Source organism: Tenrec ecaudatus, chromosome X, assembly GCF_050624435.1.
Source record: "Tenrec ecaudatus isolate mTenEca1 chromosome X, mTenEca1.hap1, whole genome shotgun sequence".
NCBI classification, from domain to species: domain Eukaryota; kingdom Metazoa; phylum Chordata; class Mammalia; order Afrosoricida; family Tenrecidae; genus Tenrec; species Tenrec ecaudatus.
The window spans coordinates 106668790-106689719 of record NC_134548.1 but is presented as its reverse complement, the minus strand read 5'-3'; the positions used below and the strand labels follow the sequence as shown (position 1 = coordinate 106689719).

At 40.1% G+C, this 20930-nt stretch overlaps 3 pseudogenes; all 3 read left to right on the top strand.

Annotated features, from left to right (window-relative positions):
* Nucleotides 1-1666: 1666 nt before the first annotated feature.
* LOC142433614 (zinc finger and BTB domain-containing protein 12-like) lies at nt 1667-2474 on the top strand (annotated as a pseudogene).
* Nucleotides 2475-4141: 1667 nt separating this feature from the next.
* On the top strand, nt 4142-4949 carry LOC142433613 (zinc finger and BTB domain-containing protein 12-like; annotated as a pseudogene).
* A 1667-nt stretch (nt 4950-6616) lies between these two features.
* Nucleotides 6617-7424, top strand: LOC142433612 (zinc finger and BTB domain-containing protein 12-like; annotated as a pseudogene).
* Nucleotides 7425-20930: the final 13506 nt, after the last annotated feature.

Below are 20930 nucleotides of genomic sequence, written 5' to 3'. Positions count from 1 at the left end.
GTAGCTTCATTGGCCAGCGGGGCAGACACAAAGGCAGGAGGCTGGGATTCCTGGGATGGGTAGGAAAATGCTGCCTGTTGCCCGGGAGACTCAGGAGGGCAGAGAGGACTAGAGCAGAAAGGTACCTTGGGGAACTTGAGCAGACACATTCTGAGGGAGGGGACCAAGATCCCTTGGTAAGAAGATCCAGCTTCTTCCCAACTGAAGGAAGGACAATAGATGGAGAGAGGGTTCTCTGGGAAGACCAAGAAAAGTTAGGGTCATGGAGCAAGCTTTTCTTCCCTTAGAGGAGCATGGATAAGTGGAGGGAGGGGAATGGTCTGAAAGAATGAATAGAAAAAACGACCAGAAAAATGCTTCTCTTTTCCCTAGGCTGCCCGGGAGGTGGTTCTAGCATTTTGTGAAACAGGGATTTGGTTGGTGGGACTAGGTAGGGACATTGGTAAGGGGCAACATATAAGCTCCTTTTTAGAATAGATCCTTGGGTGAGGGAGTGGTGGAGGGAAAAGATGGTTGAATCCTAGAAAAAAAGGAAGGGAGAGACAGCTCTTGCATGCTGGGGCAAGGGGACTGTGGGTACAAATTCTAAGGAGAACAAAGTAAGGTCCCAGGTAAGTGAGCGAGCATCCTGGGTAGACCTTGAGAAAGGAATGGGGGAGGTTCACTTAGAAGAAAGGACAACAAAGAGCTGTTGGATAGGAGTAAAGACTTATACAGTATACTTTCAGAAAACAAAACATATTTTTTTAAGGATATTTTCTGGATTTGGCATTTTTGCTTCCTCTTTTTATAAAATAAAAAAAGCACAATAAAAAAGAAAGAAAATACCATAAACTGCTAAAAGGACAAACCAATCTGTCTTGAAAGAAGTAAGGCCAGAGTGCTCCTTAGAGGAAGGATAGAAATACTTCATCTTAAGTACATTGGACATATTGTCAGGAAAGACCAGTTCCTGTAGAAGGACATAATGTTTGATAGAGTAGAGATAAGGCAAAAAAGAGGAAGGCCTTGGCAGGGATGGATTGACACAATGGCTGCATCAATGGGTTCAGACATAGGGACAATTATGAAGATGGCACAGGACCATCTTCTATTCTATTGTGCATAGGGTCACTATGGGCCAGAGCTAACATGATGGCACCTACCAAAAACAACATTTTGTCTCCCACAGATGTAGTCAATTTGATTGCCATTTATTCCATCTATTAAGGTCAATGTGTATAGCTTACATTGTCTAGAAAAAATGTTGCTATTTACATCTTCATTTCTATCACAAAAGTGATACTTCCAATTATCTCTTGGATGGTTAACAGTTGACCCCTGGCCTTCCTTGTTGGCTGATATTGAACTTCTTCATTGTATCTCCATTGATTAAAAAGACCCTGGAAGAATTGATGCACTTGAATTATGGTGCTGGAGAAGAATTTTGAAAATACCACTAACTAACACTGCGCTCACGGAGCCTGAGACACACAGCGTGAGCCGCCCCCTGTGCACTCCTCCCCCCACCCCTCCCCCCCAGTACCTCCGCACCTTCGCTCTGCTCTGCACCTGTCCTTGGAGGCAGGGTTTAGGGGGGCATGTCCCACCAGCCTTGGGGTGGGGAATATGGGGATAAAAGCAGCAGCGCCATGGAACCAGGCCAGGGTTGCCTACCCCCACCACAATGGCTTCTGGGATGGAGCTCCTGCGCTTCCAGTTGCCTGGCCATGAGGCTGCTACATTTCAGAACTTGAACCAGGTCTGCGTAGAGGAGTGATTTTGTGACGTGACCCTTGTGGCTGACAGCCTCAGGTTTTGTGGCCACAAGATCCTCTTGGCCGCCTGCACAGGGCCATCTCAGCGGGCAGCCCCCTCGGAGAACTGGCCCAGCGTAGCATGCCCCCAGCACTGTGGCCCTCCGTAGGGTGTGGTGAAGACCTGCTACACCCCCTCTGAGGATGCAGAAGGGGAGGGTCTGCTCTTGATCCTGGGGGCCACCGCGGGCCTAGTGGAGGCAGCAGTGGTGGCCATGGTTGCCTGGTGGCGAGGGTCAGCCTGGGTGCAAGGAGCAGCCGGAGCCCACTGCTTGTGGGCTTCTCAGATGGGAACCTCAAGTGCACCAAGTGTCCAGAAGTGTCTCACGGTGTGGATAAGCTGGTCTTCCACACGCGGGCTCAGCACTTCTTCTTCAGGTGCCTGCACTGCGACAAGCAGTTCCACCACAGCAACAACCGGAACCACCACAAGAACGTGCACTACTGCATTAAGTCATATTCCTGTGGCATCTGCGGCAAGTGCTCCTCTCACAAGTCCACGCTGCACTACCACCTTAGCCTGCAGTCAGGAGCGTGGACAGACCGTTGCGCCTACGGCAATGTGTGCTTTGCCCACAAGCCTGCATCAGGCGACATCTCAAGCAGCAGCATGTAAAAACCTCAGCGGAGAGTGTGCTGGGGGCCAGTGTGGCTGAAATCAACGTCCTCATCTGCTAGGTAGCTTCATTGGCCAGCGGGGCAGACACAAAGGCAGGAGGCTGGGATTCCTGGGATGGGTAGGAAAATGCTGCCTGTTGCCCGGGAGACTCAGGAGGGCAGAGAGGACTAGAGCAGAAAGGTACCTTGGGGAACTTGAGCAGACACATTCTGAGGGAGGGGACCAAGATCCCTTGGTAAGAAGATCCAGCTTCTTCCCAACTGAAGGAAGGACAATAGATGGAGAGAGGGTTCTCTGGGAAGACCAAGAAAAGTTAGGGTCATGGAGCAAGCTTTTCTTCCCTTAGAGGAGCATGGATAAGTGGAGGGAGGGGAATGGTCTGAAAGAATGAATAGAAAAAACGACCAGAAAAATGCTTCTCTTTTCCCTAGGCTGCCCGGGAGGTGGTTCTAGCATTTTGTGAAACAGGGATTTGGTTGGTGGGACTAGGTAGGGACATTGGTAAGGGGCAACATATAAGCTCCTTTTTAGAATAGATCCTTGGGTGAGGGAGTGGTGGAGGGAAAAGATGGTTGAATCCTAGAAAAAAAGGAAGGGAGAGACAGCTCTTGCATGCTGGGGCAAGGGGACTGTGGGTACAAATTCTAAGGAGAACAAAGTAAGGTCCCAGGTAAGTGAGCGAGCATCCTGGGTAGACCTTGAGAAAGGAATGGGGGAGGTTCACTTAGAAGAAAGGACAACAAAGAGCTGTTGGATAGGAGTAAAGACTTATACAGTATACTTTCAGAAAACAAAACATATTTTTTTAAGGATATTTTCTGGATTTGGCATTTTTGCTTCCTCTTTTTATAAAATAAAAAAAGCACAATAAAAAAAGAAAGAAAATACCATAAACTGCTAAAAGGACAAACCAATCTGTCTTGAAAGAAGTAAGGCCAGAGTGCTCCTTAGAGGAAGGATAGAAATACTTCATCTTAAGTACATTGGACATATTGTCAGGAAAGACCAGTTCCTGTAGAAGGACATAATGTTTGATAGAGTAGAGATAAGGCAAAAAAGAGGAAGGCCTTGGCAGGGATGGATTGACACAATGGCTGCATCAATGGGTTCAGACATAGGGACAATTATGAAGATGGCACAGGACCATCTTCTATTCTATTGTGCATAGGGTCACTATGGGCCAGAGCTAACATGATGGCACCTACCAAAAACAACATTTTGTCTCCCACAGATGTAGTCAATTTGATTGCCATTTATTCCATCTATTAAGGTCAATGTGTATAGCTTACATTGTCTAGAAAAAATGTTGCTATTTACATCTTCATTTCTATCACAAAAGTGATACTTCCAATTATCTCTTGGATGGTTAACAGTTGACCCCTGGCCTTCCTTGTTGGCTGATATTGAACTTCTTCATTGTATCTCCATTGATTAAAAAGACCCTGGAAGAATTGATGCACTTGAATTATGGTGCTGGAGAAGAATTTTGAAAATACCACTAACTAACACTGCGCTCACGGAGCCTGAGACACACAGCGTGAGCCGCCCCCTGTGCACTCCTCCCCCCACCCCTCCCCCCCAGTACCTCCGCACCTTCGCTCTGCTCTGCACCTGTCCTTGGAGGCAGGGTTTAGGGGGGCATGTCCCACCAGCCTTGGGGTGGGGAATATGGGGATAAAAGCAGCAGCGCCATGGAACCAGGCCAGGGTTGCCTACCCCCACCACAATGGCTTCTGGGATGGAGCTCCTGCGCTTCCAGTTGCCTGGCCATGAGGCTGCTACATTTCAGAACTTGAACCAGGTCTGCGTAGAGGAGTGATTTTGTGACGTGACCCTTGTGGCTGACAGCCTCAGGTTTTGTGGCCACAAGATCCTCTTGGCCGCCTGCACAGGGCCATCTCAGCGGGCAGCCCCCTCGGAGAACTGGCCCAGCGTAGCATGCCCCCAGCACTGTGGCCCTCCGTAGGGTGTGGTGAAGACCTGCTACACCCCCTCTGAGGATGCAGAAGGGGAGGGTCTGCTCTTGATCCTGGGGGCCACCGCGGGCCTAGTGGAGGCAGCAGTGGTGGCCATGGTTGCCTGGTGGCGAGGGTCAGCCTGGGTGCAAGGAGCAGCCGGAGCCCACTGCTTGTGGGCTTCTCAGATGGGAACCTCAAGTGCACCAAGTGTCCAGAAGTGTCTCACGGTGTGGATAAGCTGGTCTTCCACACGCGGGCTCAGCACTTCTTCTTCAGGTGCCTGCACTGCGACAAGCAGTTCCACCACAGCAACAACCGGAACCACCACAAGAACGTGCACTACTGCATTAAGTCATATTCCTGTGGCATCTGCGGCAAGTGCTCCTCTCACAAGTCCACGCTGCACTACCACCTTAGCCTGCAGTCAGGAGCGTGGACAGACCGTTGCGCCTACGGCAATGTGTGCTTTGCCCACAAGCCTGCATCAGGCGACATCTCAAGCAGCAGCATGTAAAAACCTCAGCGGAGAGTGTGCTGGGGGCCAGTGTGGCTGAAATCAACGTCCTCATCTGCTAGGTAGCTTCATTGGCCAGCGGGGCAGACACAAAGGCAGGAGGCTGGGATTCCTGGGATGGGTAGGAAAATGCTGCCTGTTGCCCGGGAGACTCAGGAGGGCAGAGAGGACTAGAGCAGAAAGGTACCTTGGGGAACTTGAGCAGACACATTCTGAGGGAGGGGACCAAGATCCCTTGGTAAGAAGATCCAGCTTCTTCCCAACTGAAGGAAGGACAATAGATGGAGAGAGGGTTCTCTGGGAAGACCAAGAAAAGTTAGGGTCATGGAGCAAGCTTTTCTTCCCTTAGAGGAGCATGGATAAGTGGAGGGAGGGGAATGGTCTGAAAGAATGAATAGAAAAAACGACCAGAAAAATGCTTCTCTTTTCCCTAGGCTGCCCGGGAGGTGGTTCTAGCATTTTGTGAAACAGGGATTTGGTTGGTGGGACTAGGTAGGGACATTGGTAAGGGGCAACATATAAGCTCCTTTTTAGAATAGATCCTTGGGTGAGGGAGTGGTGGAGGGAAAAGATGGTTGAATCCTAGAAAAAAAGGAAGGGAGAGACAGCTCTTGCATGCTGGGGCAAGGGGACTGTGGGTACAAATTCTAAGGAGAACAAAGTAAGGTCCCAGGTAAGTGAGCGAGCATCCTGGGTAGACCTTGAGAAAGGAATGGGGGAGGTTCACTTAGAAGAAAGGACAACAAAGAGCTGTTGGATAGGAGTAAAGACTTATACAGTATACTTTCAGAAAACAAAACATATTTTTTTAAGGATATTTTCTGGATTTGGCATTTTTGCTTCCTCTTTTTATAAAATAAAAAAAGCACAATAAAAAAAGAAAGAAAATACCATAAACTGCTAAAAGGACAAACCAATCTGTCTTGAAAGAAGTAAGGCCAGAGTGCTCCTTAGAGGAAGGATAGAAATACTTCATCTTAAGTACATTGGACATATTGTCAGGAAAGACCAGTTCCTGTAGAAGGACATAATGTTTGATAGAGTAGAGATAAGGCAAAAAAGAGGAAGGCCTTGGCAGGGATGGATTGACACAATGGCTGCATCAATGGGTTCAGACATAGGGACAATTATGAAGATGGCACAGGACCATCTTCTATTCTATTGTGCATAGGGTCACTATGGGCCAGAGCTAACATGATGGCACCTACCAAAAACAACATTTTGTCTCCCACAGATGTAGTCAATTTGATTGCCATTTATTCCATCTATTAAGGTCAATGTGTATAGCTTACATTGTCTAGAAAAAATGTTGCTATTTACATCTTCATTTCTATCACAAAAGTGATACTTCCAATTATCTCTTGGATGGTTAACAGTTGACCCCTGGCCTTCCTTGTTGGCTGATATTGAACTTCTTCATTGTATCTCCATTGATTAAAAAGACCCTGGAAGAATTGATGCACTTGAATTATGGTGCTGGAGAAGAATTTTGAAAATACCACTAACTAACACTGCGCTCACGGAGCCTGAGACACACAGCGTGAGCCGCCCCCTGTGCACTCCTCCCCCCACCCCTCCCCCCCAGTACCTCCGCACCTTCGCTCTGCTCTGCACCTGTCCTTGGAGGCAGGGTTTAGGGGGGCATGTCCCACCAGCCTTGGGGTGGGGAATATGGGGATAAAAGCAGCAGCGCCATGGAACCAGGCCAGGGTTGCCTACCCCCACCACAATGGCTTCTGGGATGGAGCTCCTGCGCTTCCAGTTGCCTGGCCATGAGGCTGCTACATTTCAGAACTTGAACCAGGTCTGCGTAGAGGAGTGATTTTGTGACGTGACCCTTGTGGCTGACAGCCTCAGGTTTTGTGGCCACAAGATCCTCTTGGCCGCCTGCACAGGGCCATCTCAGCGGGCAGCCCCCTCGGAGAACTGGCCCAGCGTAGCATGCCCCCAGCACTGTGGCCCTCCGTAGGGTGTGGTGAAGACCTGCTACACCCCCTCTGAGGATGCAGAAGGGGAGGGTCTGCTCTTGATCCTGGGGGCCACCGCGGGCCTAGTGGAGGCAGCAGTGGTGGCCATGGTTGCCTGGTGGCGAGGGTCAGCCTGGGTGCAAGGAGCAGCCGGAGCCCACTGCTTGTGGGCTTCTCAGATGGGAACCTCAAGTGCACCAAGTGTCCAGAAGTGTCTCACGGTGTGGATAAGCTGGTCTTCCACACGCGGGCTCAGCACTTCTTCTTCAGGTGCCTGCACTGCGACAAGCAGTTCCACCACAGCAACAACCGGAACCACCACAAGAACGTGCACTACTGCATTAAGTCATATTCCTGTGGCATCTGCGGCAAGTGCTCCTCTCACAAGTCCACGCTGCACTACCACCTTAGCCTGCAGTCAGGAGCGTGGACAGACCGTTGCGCCTACGGCAATGTGTGCTTTGCCCACAAGCCTGCATCAGGCGACATCTCAAGCAGCAGCATGTAAAAACCTCAGCGGAGAGTGTGCTGGGGGCCAGTGTGGCTGAAATCAACGTCCTCATCTGCTAGGTAGCTTCATTGGCCAGCGGGGCAGACACAAAGGCAGGAGGCTGGGATTCCTGGGATGGGTAGGAAAATGCTGCCTGTTGCCCGGGAGACTCAGGAGGGCAGAGAGGACTAGAGCAGAAAGGTACCTTGGGGAACTTGAGCAGACACATTCTGAGGGAGGGGACCAAGATCCCTTGGTAAGAAGATCCAGCTTCTTCCCAACTGAAGGAAGGACAATAGATGGAGAGAGGGTTCTCTGGGAAGACCAAGAAAAGTTAGGGTCATGGAGCAAGCTTTTCTTCCCTTAGAGGAGCATGGATAAGTGGAGGGAGGGGAATGGTCTGAAAGAATGAATAGAAAAAACGACCAGAAAAATGCTTCTCTTTTCCCTAGGCTGCCCGGGAGGTGGTTCTAGCATTTTGTGAAACAGGGATTTGGTTGGTGGGACTAGGTAGGGACATTGGTAAGGGGCAACATATAAGCTCCTTTTTAGAATAGATCCTTGGGTGAGGGAGTGGTGGAGGGAAAAGATGGTTGAATCCTAGAAAAAAAGGAAGGGAGAGACAGCTCTTGCATGCTGGGGCAAGGGGACTGTGGGTACAAATTCTAAGGAGAACAAAGTAAGGTCCCAGGTAAGTGAGCGAGCATCCTGGGTAGACCTTGAGAAAGGAATGGGGGAGGTTCACTTAGAAGAAAGGACAACAAAGAGCTGTTGGATAGGAGTAAAGACTTATACAGTATACTTTCAGAAAACAAAACATATTTTTTTAAGGATATTTTCTGGATTTGGCATTTTTGCTTCCTCTTTTTATAAAATAAAAAAAGCACAATAAAAAAAGAAAGAAAATACCATAAACTGCTAAAAGGACAAACCAATCTGTCTTGAAAGAAGTAAGGCCAGAGTGCTCCTTAGAGGAAGGATAGAAATACTTCATCTTAAGTACATTGGACATATTGTCAGGAAAGACCAGTTCCTGTAGAAGGACATAATGTTTGATAGAGTAGAGATAAGGCAAAAAAGAGGAAGGCCTTGGCAGGGATGGATTGACACAATGGCTGCATCAATGGGTTCAGACATAGGGACAATTATGAAGATGGCACAGGACCATCTTCTATTCTATTGTGCATAGGGTCACTATGGGCCAGAGCTAACATGATGGCACCTACCAAAAACAACATTTTGTCTCCCACAGATGTAGTCAATTTGATTGCCATTTATTCCATCTATTAAGGTCAATGTGTATAGCTTACATTGTCTAGAAAAAATGTTGCTATTTACATCTTCATTTCTATCACAAAAGTGATACTTCCAATTATCTCTTATTTCCAACTTTCTCATTTTAATTACTATTAATTATCACATTTTCTAATTCAAAATACCAATCCTTTTAAGGTCGTGCATTTGTAAAACACTTACCTTTATGCATTGATTTTATTAGTTCTATGTTCGTTCTGATAATTAATAGATATTTGCAGCTGTTTCTTAAGTTGAGTCATGCACATCAACAAATGAAGATCAAAGAAGCTTTGCTCTAATTATGCTATTAAGTTTGAGTTTAATTGATAAGGATGCTCTTCCCCAATCTTATTTTGAGTGTCTGCCAACCTGAGTGGTCCATCTTCTGGCACTATATCAGACAGTGTTCCACTGTTATTCAGAAAAGTTTCAGTGACAAATCCTTCAGAAGTAGGCTGTCTTTCCTCTTTTATAGTCTGTTTTAGTCTACAAGCTGCACTAATACTAGCCTACCATGGATGATCTTATTTTTATAATCAATAGCAATATCATAACAGTCTGCAAGCAACCACTGTACTACAAACTGACAGAGGAGTGATAGATATTTTCCATTTAATGTTATGTAAATTTGTTCTCACCTTGAAAAGATTAAACTAATACTTACTGACAACTAACTATTAATCACAATCACCTGCACTAACTGCATGTGTAGCTTGTGAATTATGGAAAATTTTGTAACCTTTTCTTGCACTAAAGTAAGGCTAGAGAACAAGTAGACTTGTTCTGACTTACCTACTAATTCAGTTTTCAGCTGCACTCAAGAATGGATCTCATTCTAATATTGGGGACTGTCTATACATACTCTATACCTAGCAACCAACTACAGTAACTTTGTAAGAGTGGGCCTCCTTACCAACAGAAAAGCAGTAACAGGGGAGGGAAAGATAATCACATGATTTTTCTCTGTTATGACTCATTTAAATTTGTTATTGTTTTAACATTTCTGCTCCCTTTTCCCAACAGTTTTATTGGCACGTGGTTTACATATCGTACAATTCAATAGTTCAGTCATTCAATCATATCAAGAATTATACAATCACCATCACATCAATTTTAGAGCACCCCCCTCCTATGGTTACATCACCTGTAACATGAGTAATACAATCAAAATCCATGCTAGTGGTCCCTCCCCACTCCTGCCTTCATAAATTACTCCTGAATTCCCCCTTCCCTTGCTATCAGTCATCTCCAACTCCTGCATTCCCTATGCCCCTTTGTATCAGTTATTATCATTGAGCTTCCACACTTCCTGTGCTTCACAGCTGGGAGACCCAACAGAAAACAATAAAAAACAAAATTTCCTTAAGGTACTAAATATAAAATCATAATCATATAAGGACAAAAATATATAAATAATTCATAAGAAGATAAAGACCCTCATATATAGTCAAAAAACCAGAGAAGAAATTTCTGTCATTGAACCAGTAAGAGATACTTGCACCCAGAAAAAAATCAGGTCGTGTGTATAGGGTGGTCAACTGGCCAACTGTGTAGTTCATTCCAGCAAAATTCTGCTTGTTTTTTTTTTATTGAGGTTTATAACTGTTTTTACTTTGTTGTTCTTTTTAGGGTTTTTTTTCCGTGGTTTCTTTTTTAGTGTTGTCTGTGTATGAAATCCAGGATAGGTATGTCTATAGAGCAGTAACTGGATTTATGATTTCTTACGGGTATGGCAGAGGAGGTTACTGGGAAATGAGTAGCTAATAACAATGACTACAAGATTGAAAAGAATGTTTTTACACTATTTGTGGTGTTAATTGCACAGCTGTTCATCTTTTTTAATTTTTTTTTATTTTAACAATTTATTGGGGCTGATACAATTCTTTTCACAGTTCATACATATACATACATCAATTGTATAAAGCACATCTGTACAGTCTTTGCCCTAATCATTTTTTTCTCTTTTCTTCTTTTACATTTTATTAGGGACTCAAACAACTCCTACCACAATCCATACATATACATACATCAATTGTACAAAGCACATCCACACATTCCCCGCCCCAATCATTCCCAAGGCATTTGATCTCCACCTAAGCCCCTTGCCTCAGGTCCTCCTTTTCACCCCCCCTCCCTCCCCACTCCCCCCTCCCTCATATGCCCTTGGTAATTTATACATCATTATTTTGTCATATCTTGCCCTATCTGGAGTCTCCCTTCCCCCCTTCTCTGAGATACAGCTGTTCATTTTGTGATGGAACTATGAAACTGAAAGTTATGTAAATTATATGTCAATAAAAATGTTTGTAAAAGAACATTTTATTGATTAAAGTATATTATTTAAAGGCATAATGATTCTAAAATTAACTTGTAAATGTCTGTTGAAAAGAAGTTCCTCTTGCTGGCATAAAACATCATCAAATATTTTAGTTGTCTCTAGTTAAATAATTAGAAGATGTAATACAATGATAGTTCTTATTCTGAAAAAGAATGACCAATTTTTGTATTTGTGAGGTTATGTATATTATTCTTTTGCTCATGCTTTATTTTTATTTCTTAAGCTATAATTAACATATCATACAATTCAAAAGTTCATCTGGAAGAGTTGTGCAATCATCACCACAATCAACTTTGGAAACTTTTCTTCCTTCTTGTGCTGATTGGTGTTGACTCCCCGTTTCCCCATCTGTAACTCTATGCAATTATTAATCCAGCTACCGTGTTCTTAAATCTACCTATCTTAACTTCCATATACAGAAGAAGATGCAAAACAAAGGAAAAAATGAGTTATTCCAACATATTAAATATTTTTGTGGCTATTGCAAATTGTGCTGTTTTTGTGATGTCTTTTTCAGAGTTCATTTTCTTGGTATATAGGAATCCAATTAATTTATTTTTGTTTATCTTTTATCCTGCTACTTTGCCAAACCCCTTGATTGTTTCTAACAATCTTTTTGCTGAGTCCCCTTTATATAAAATAATGCCCTATGCAAATAAAGAAAGTTTAATTTCATCTTTGCCCAGTTGTTTTTCCTTGAGTCTTTTCTGTTTTCTGATTGTTCTAAGACTTAAAGCACCATGTTGAATAAGAGTGGTGGGAGGGGAATCCTCATAAGGCTCCCATTCTCAGGGAAAATGTTCCCAGTCCTTCCCCAAAGAGTATGATGCTTCTTGTTGGTTTTTCAAATATAGCCTTTATTGGATGGAGGTTTTACTTTTTATTCCTTTTTTATGAATTTTTCTTATTATACATGGGTTTGGGATATGGTCAAATGACTTTTATGCATCTATTGATATGATCATGTGAGTCTTACTTGTCTTATTTATGTTGTAGATTAAATTACTTGATTTTCTAATGCTGATTCATCCTTGCATCCCTGGTATAAATCATTTTTTTGATATGTTGTTGGATTCTGTTGGTTGAATTTTGTTGAGAATTTTTACATAAGGCATATTGATATGTTGTTTCAGTATTTGTGGGGTCTGCTTGCTTTCGATATTAGAGATGCACTCACTTTATAGAATGAGTTTGGGAGTTTATTGTCACTTTTGATATTCTGGAATAGTTTGTGTAGAATCAGTGACAGGTCTTCTTTCAAAGTTTCATAGAATTCTCCTGTAAATCCATCTGGTCCTGGGTTTTTATTGGTTTGGAGCCTCTTGATTATATCTATTTTTTCTTTTATTATGGGTCTCTTAAGGTTTTCTGTCTTAACCGCCTCAATTCGGGTAGATCGTATATTTCTCCGTGTTTGTCCGTTTCTTCTAAGTTTTGAAAATAGTTCATGATCCGCTTTTCATAAAATTGTTAATCTTTTAATTGTATTTGTATCTGTTATGATGTCACCCCTTTCTTTTCTAGATCTACATATTTGTCTCATATCTTTTTTCTGGTTTAAGATTGCCATTTTGGGGGTCAGTTATATTTATCCGTTAAAAGAACCAGCTTCTCGTTGATTTTTTTCCTATTGCCTTTCTGTTTTCAGGTTTATTTACTTCTGCTCTAACTTTATTATATGTTTTCTTCTTTTGGTGGAGGGTTTATACCATTGCATTTTTTAGTTGTTGGAAGTATTGTGTTAAGGTGTTGATTTGGGCCTTTTTCTCTTTTTGTCAGGTGCATTGATTATTATAAATTTCCCTTTGATAACTCCTTTTGTTGTTTCCCAAAGATTTGGGTATGTTGTGCTATCATTCTCATTTGTTTCAAGGAATTTCTTAATTTCATCCCTTATTTAGTTTATAACCCAGTCTTTTTTTCAGTAGCACATTATTCTGTCTCCATTTGTCTTTATGTGCCTCTTTCTCCTGTTGTTGATATCCAGTTTTACAGATTTCGATCTGATAAAACGGCTTATAGGATCTCAATATATTTGAATTTGTTTTCTTTTACTTCTAAAATTTCTTTCTTCTTATTGATTTTGTTAAGGCATGCTTTGTGGCCTAGCACGTGGTGTATCTTAGAGTATGTACCATGTGTACTGAACAAGAATATATACTTTTTGTTGGCAGTTGAAGTGCACGCTCTATCTATCTATCTACATAAGGGGTTACTCAAAAGAAAGCTTGAAAAAATTTCCGCTGTGCATAAATTTCTTAGTACGCATTTTTCCTGCTAGGTGAGCATTGAACAACTCACTCTGAGGTAGTACCCCCAGTGGCTTCTCCTAAGAAGGTTCTCTCTGGTCGCAATGATTTTTTCTTTTTGAAGCAAGTTCGCTGGAACCTCTTTTTTTTTTTTTTTTCATGGCCGACGTAAGAGAACAGGGTGACACTGTGAGATTTTGTTTCCTGGTAGGGAAAAATGCCACAGAAATGGATGTAAGGTTGAACACAGCTGTCCTTGTAAGGTATGAGTGATTTCCTCATTTTAAAAAGTTGAAATGTTGATTAATGACAAATTTCGCTTTGGAAGTTTTTCAATTTCCTGAATGGACAAAAGTATCAACGAAATTCATGCACTTGTGCTTAAAAACTGACAACGGCCCATTGAAGAAATGGAGAAGTGATCTAGACTACCGGCAAATTTTAACGGACGATCTATCAGCAAATTTTAACGGAAGATTAGGGGAAAAAAAGGGTCTCTGTGAAATTTGTATATCGGGTTCTGACTGACGGGAGAAAGCATGGAGTGGAAACATGCCATACTTTGAAAGAATAGCTCTAAAGCAACCCAGACCTCCCCCCCACCCCCAAGATCATTACTGATGAGGAGACATGGTGCTATTCTTATGCCCCCAAAAAAGCAAACATCAATCAAGCTAATGGAAGATGCCATCGTCCCCTCACCTAAATAAATTTAGTCAAGTGAAATCAAAGATCAAGATGATGCTCATTTGTGGGTTTGTTTGTTTTTTTGTGGGGTGGGGCGGGGCAGTTTGATGTGTAGGGGATAATGCATTTGGAGTTCGTTTTATTAGGTCGAACTGTTAATCAAGTTTTCTATTTAGAAGTTGTGAAAAGATTAGTAACCATGTGTGATGAAGAAAGGCCTCTTTGTGGCATATGGGGGACTGGTTTTGCCACCACGACAATGCACTTAGTCACACAGCTATCTCAGGGCACCAGTGTTGGGCAAAAAACAGCATGACTCTTTTGCCCAGAGCACCTGAATCACCTTACATCACTCTGAAGAACTTTTTATTTCCAAGAATGCAGAAGGACACAAAAGGACAGCTATTTCATGAGGTAGAAAAGTTGATGAAAAAATGAGGGGTATGCTTCGTGTTATGCAGAATTCCCTAGAGAAACAAAACCAGGACACTTATGAATGGATAAATAGATGATAGATAGATAGATAGATAGATAGATAGATAGATAGATTTATGCATTAAAAAGTAATATAAAGCTAATTAATCCAAACAGCAGTGCATAGGGCTCAGTTTAACTCATTTTCGTGGAACAGAAAATATACTGAATTTCCTTCAGCCCACAGGGCTGTTGGTTCAAGGTCAAGGAAGCACATAGTGGAGTCTTACCTCAGGCAAGAAAGGCAGAGTCTGCTCACAGGCAGCAGGGTGGGTGAAAAACAGTCAGTTGAGCCAAGAGATTAGCGAAGCAGGCACCAATGGGATCTCAATCTCAAGCAATGCAAGGAAACAGAATCCACCAGCCTCAAGTTCAAGTGATGTATGCACCAGCAGTATGTCAAAACAGGTCTCAAAGGAACCTCAAGCTCTAGTGACATGGTACAGGGGTTGGCTTGCCCCACAGGTAGGGCAGCATATGACTCAGGCAAAGAATTAACTTAAGCATCAGCACACTGATCCTATCACCAGGCAGGAAGAGAGAAGAGGCAGACCTTGGAAATCCAATTATTTTGTTACCCTCCAATTAAGCTGCAACCTGATTAAACTCCACCCACACGTTCTTATTGGCCTAGTTGGGACAATAAACTTAACTATCACCAGCTGTCAGGCATCCAAACAGATAAGTCTGAAAAAATGTTTCCAAGAATCAAATAACAGATTTGACAAATGTATTAACATTAATGGAGAGTACTTTGATGGTGATAAGGTGTTTTTTATAAAAAATTAAATACATAACTTTGACAAAAATTTTGGGGTATTTTAGGGGGGTGGGTACCACCTAGAATAAAAGTTCAAGCAAGCTGAATGTGTTGTTAAATTCAATAGTTTCCTTACTTAATTTCTATTCCAATGATCTATCTATGAGAGTGGTGTATTTAAGCCTCCAGATATTATTGTCAAACTGTTGATTATTTTTTCTCAACTCTGTGAGGATTTGGTTGATATATTTTAAGGATGGTTCATTGATGATGTATATGTTAATTATGGTATTATGTTCCTGGCCTATGATCCGTTGATCATTATACAATGTTCATTCTTGTTTTTCATTATGTTAATTGCTTGGAGTCTATTTTATCAGAGATTAATATTGTCATTCCTGCCTTTCTATGTTTGACAATGGCTTGGTAGATTTTTCACTGTCCTTTGATTTGTATTTTTATCTTTAAGTTTAATGTATGTCTCATATAGGCAGCATATTGATGAGTTTTATTTTTTAATTCAATCTGCTTCTCACTGTGATTAGTGTGTTTAAGTTGATTGATATTCAGTGTTATCATTGATAAATGCAGACTTGTTGCTGAATTTTTGCTGTATTTGTGTTTGGTATCATTTTCCTTTCTTTAATTTTCAGTGTCTTTTTTCCTCCTCTAGTTCTGTGTTGCTTGGGGTACTATTTCCATTTTTTTGGTTTCTGGGTGATGTTGACTTGTGTGATGCTCTCAAGTGTGTGTTGTTGTTTTTGTGGCCATAATTACCTGGTTAATATTCATTTTACCACTGATTTTGGTTTTACTAATTCTTTTAGTTTTGCCTTGTCTGTAAATATCTTTACTTCTCCTTCATACTTTAGGGATTATTTTGATGGACATAGGATTCTTGTTTGGGATGCTTTTTTTCCTTCAAAGTTTGGTATATGACATTCAATTTAATTCTGTCCTCCAGAGTTTCTACTGCCAAGTCCAAGCTTATCATTATCAATTTTCCATTGTAGGTGACTATAATAATTGGATGGTTTTATATCAACTATGTATTCATCATTAGAATCCCTGGTAGTTTAGTGGTTACACTTTGGGTTGTGATCTTCTAGGTCAGCAGTTGAAAACCCCAAGCTTCTCATGGGAGAAAAAACAAGGTGTTCTATTCTCATAAACAGCTGCAGTCTCAAACACTCACAGGGGCCGTTCTACCCTGTCCTATAGGGTTATTAGGAGTTGGAATCAATTTGATCGCTGCGACTTTTGAGATACTCCTGGATAGTGGTGAAAATCTTTCAATCAAATGGTAGAAGCATGTGGCCTTTTCTGTGAGTGAAGGACTTTTGGCATTGCCTCGTTTCTGTCACTTCATCTTCCTCCTTTTTGGGACTTCACTGGGACTTTTTCCAACATAGTTTTTCTTGTTTATTAGAAGGCAATGGTAATTTAAATATTATCCACCAGCTGCATGATTCAAATACATTAATTCTTCTGCAATCTTCCTTATTCAATGTCCAACTTTCACATGCATATGAGGCAATGGAAAATACCATGGCATAGGTCAGGAGCACTTTAGTCTTCAACATAACATCTCTACTTTTCAAAACTTTAAAGAGATCGGGTGCAACATATTTATCCTGTGCAATGTACAGTTTGATCAAGAGATCAAACTATTGCCTGCTATGTCAATGAATATTCATTGTGGATTGTAGCATGACAAAATCCTTGACAACTTAAATATTTTGTCAACTTGTTGTATGGTGGTGGCTTGGATATCACTCTGATTCTGGAATCAGAATCACTGGTGTTTAAAATACCAGTATGTCCACTAAATGTGAACGTATTTTAGCAAAGCATATAGTCTGAGAACAGACTATGAAGAAGGAATAGACTGTCCACTTCTGATGAATTAATCACTGAAAAACTTATGCATTGCAGTGAAGCATTCTGGTTTCTGTGGTAAAATGGAGCTCTACAAATATAGATATTAGATAAACTATAATAATTTAAGGAAAAAGAAGTTACACTTTTTAAAAGGAAGGCAGTGGTTTGCTTTATTTGATTACAATATTTTCTATACATTTGAATGACTTCCTCTGGTTTTGCTTATTTTTTAAACCTTCCCTTTCAGCATCCTTTTAATGATGGAATTTCACTTTAAATTTGAGTTGTAATATGTGATATTGCATAGTGCTAGTTTAAAATCAATTTAATTGGTTTGCTTTCCTGAATTTATGTAAAGTTTTTTATTTATGCTTCAAAGATATGTTAAGCCTAGAAACTGCATTGGTTTTAAAATTTTCATTATAATTAAATTTTTTATTGTGTTGAGCATTTTAAGAGAGTATTAATTTGCATAATTTAAAATATTTGCTAATTTTTCTTTGGATAAAATTAGTCTATATTCAAATGTAGCAAGTAGACTATGCTTTGTAGGGAACAAAAGATCATAACCCTTATGGTAGTCATTTAGTTTTATAGTCTACCAAATCAAGCATGTTCCTAACTAGTCTCCTGTGCATAGATATAAACAAAATTTTATATTTCAGTAGATGATTTTTCATTGATTTTCCTGGGGCAAAGCTAAATGTTCAGCTAAAATGATGATAGAACATTCATTTAAGCCATAAAAACCTAAAAAGTTTCCATTCATTTAGAAGAATGACCTTAAGAGATTATTGGAATGGTTGAAAACCTAATGCTTTGTTTAATGATAATATGTTGCATGATTTTTTTGCTGCCCTATCCTTTTTTTGTTAGTGGGATAACAATACAAAAGAAATTCGCTAAATTGTCATTTTAATAAAAAATAAAAAGTTTTTAATTTGTTTTAATATTCTGTTTCAGTGTGTCAAATGTTTTCTTCATAGATTTTCCAAATAATTGTGCACTTTGCTACAGAATATAAAACGATAGACTTTTATTTGCAAATCTTTTAAATCGAAGCCCTCATTAAGCTTATGAACTTCACATTATTTCCTGCACATTAGTACATTAGGAAGGTGTGTCCCTTCGTAATTCAGTTAACACTAACAATTTAGAACTGAATATTGGCATTGCCTGAAGAAGCAAATCTTAACATAAAGGAAAATTCCAGTCCACAAGATAACCAGCTCCCATAACAAAAATATCTTTCATATAATTAAATTAATACTTTGGATCACCGCCAGAAGTGAGTAGGTAGTGGATGCCAGAAATTGAGATAGAATGGAGAAGCAGTCCATAGAGCTAAAACCTCTAACCCCCTTTGTGCCAGCACTCAGTTTGGTCTTACAATATAGTCAAAAAGTGAGCAAGTTGAAATTAATGAGTCTTGAAATATAATTTTAGTTATTTATCCTAATAGTAGGTTACTTTATTATCTTTGCTAGTCTATCGGGTCAGCAGCTGCTAGAACTAGAAAGATTAGTGCTTATTTTTGTGTTTTCTGAGATGTGGTTCTATGTCCCAATTAATTTAATTTTATGATTATGGTAGATTGGTTTAAAGGTTAGAAAACCTATATTTAGGAAACATCATTTAGATGTTTCATGCAGAGAGAAGCACGGGAATCTGTAATATAAATATGTGCAGTTATTACAAAACTCATAACTCAGAAAAGTGCTTACCATGAGTTGTGTATTCACATATACACATGGACACAAAAATATACACACATAATTGCAGTCATAATCATAGTAAACCAAAACCCAAATCAAAAACAAAACTCACTTCCAATTCAGAGTGACTTTATAGGACAGACTAGAATTTCCCCTGTGAGTTTCCAAGACTGTATCTCTCTGTATGAGAGTAGAAAGCCCCATCTTTCTTCTCAGAAATGCAGGTTGTTTCAAACTGCTGACCTTGCAGTTAGCAATCCAATATGCAATCACTATGCCACCAGGGCTTCTAATAATCATATTTCCAAATATTTTATTTTTTTAATGATGTAAATACATCTTACTTTCTTGTTAAATGGTAATATAAAAACTAAAATTCCCTATTATCTTGTTAATACTATCTAATGTATAACTTGTTCAATAACATTTAAAAATATTATTCAATACATTGTACCCATGGTTATATTCTCTTTTCTTGACATTATTTCTTAATTCTGTTATGTGAACAATCAACATATGAAATATTGTTAGTAATTACTATTTTATTGTGAATTAGAAGATCCATTTTCCATTAAACAATTCATGCACATTTTATCTTTTTTAAAAAAAAACAATTTATTAGGGGCTCGCACATTTTATCTTGACATTGATTGCAATCCCCAAAAAGTAGCATCATTTATTTCACTGCATCCTTGTGTTTCTCATTTTCATTCCCCCTTCTTTGCTAAACTTTCCTACTTGCTGAACATTGTCTTTGGGAGAATGTTGCCTTTTTATCTCAAGTGGCTGATTATTTCAAGTAGCATGTATTGCTCTAGGTTTCCTCTTTCCCTTATAGACCTGTCCTTTTTTTTTTACTGAAAACTGAGCTATCAAGGTGTGTTCAGTTCCAGGACAGATAGGTGATTAAGGGCTATAGTCTTTGGAGCTTCACTAGTGTCTATCTGAAAAGTAAGCCTGAATATATATATATATATTGAGATTCGTTCCATATTTTTTCCCATTCTATTCAGGACTTCTCTATGTGATCTCTTTCAGATCAAGTGTTAGTGGTAGCTACTTGCTATATAGTTCATGTGGTCTCAGAGTCATGAAAGCTAAGGCCTGTAAACAAAAAAAACATTTCCTCAATTTTTATTGTGCTAAATTAAACCAACATGAAATATACAGTGATTTTTTTTCTAGGAAAAAGAGAAATAATTATGTGAAGCAATACACAATGTAACCCACATTGTGAAGTAATTAAAGTTACAGTTTACAATGTGTTGACCAATCAGCTTTAAATAGTGATGTTTGGCACAAATCAATTGATCCATTCTTAGCAGCCTTGGTTACATAGTGGTTACACAATGGACTCCTAAGCTACCTTACCAGTTTAAACCCAACAGCTGTTATGCAAGAGAAAGATGAAGTGTTCTACTCCCATAGAATTACAGTTTCAGAAACCCATAGGGGCAATTCGACCTTGTCCTATGGAGTCTTTTTGAATCAGAATTAAGTCAATGGCAGTGATTTATTTTTGTAGACAATTTTCAATTTAATAATAGTGTCATTGATTCTAGGTACTCATCATAAAACTGATAGTTGTTATAAAAACAAATTAAAACCAGGGTTCATGTTCATGACAACCAAGTAGCTTTAGAGTAAAATGTAGGAAAACCTTTGTTTTAAAGATGCATGTTAATCTTGTAATATGAATAAATTTGCCATCACTTTTGGTGCAGTGAACACAGTGTATGCTTGTCAATTTTTATTTTTGCATACATCTTTTTCAATACTGTAAATAGTGATGACCTTGGAACTTTGTGCAATTCTTCTACATATTCATGATATGGTCATGTATATTTTTCTGTTAAGATGTGTTTTACAGTTTTAAGAGTAGTATTTGCCTCAGATCCTTTCTTGTTCTGTTTTCAATAAAATCAATAAAAATACTTTGAATAAATAAATAAAACAAAAGTGAATATTAACTTGATAAGTGTTCTATTAATGAAATGGAAATTCAAGGAGAAAAAAATAGGTGAAAATAAGTCTTGTTTTTCTAATTTATCATCTTATAAAACAGGTTGTGTGAATGTCTTTGAATATTAAAGATCTATTATAAGCAATACAAAACCAAATGTACATCTGTGTGTTACTAAATATGACTAAAATATTAGATATTGCCCATTGAACTTTTTGACTCC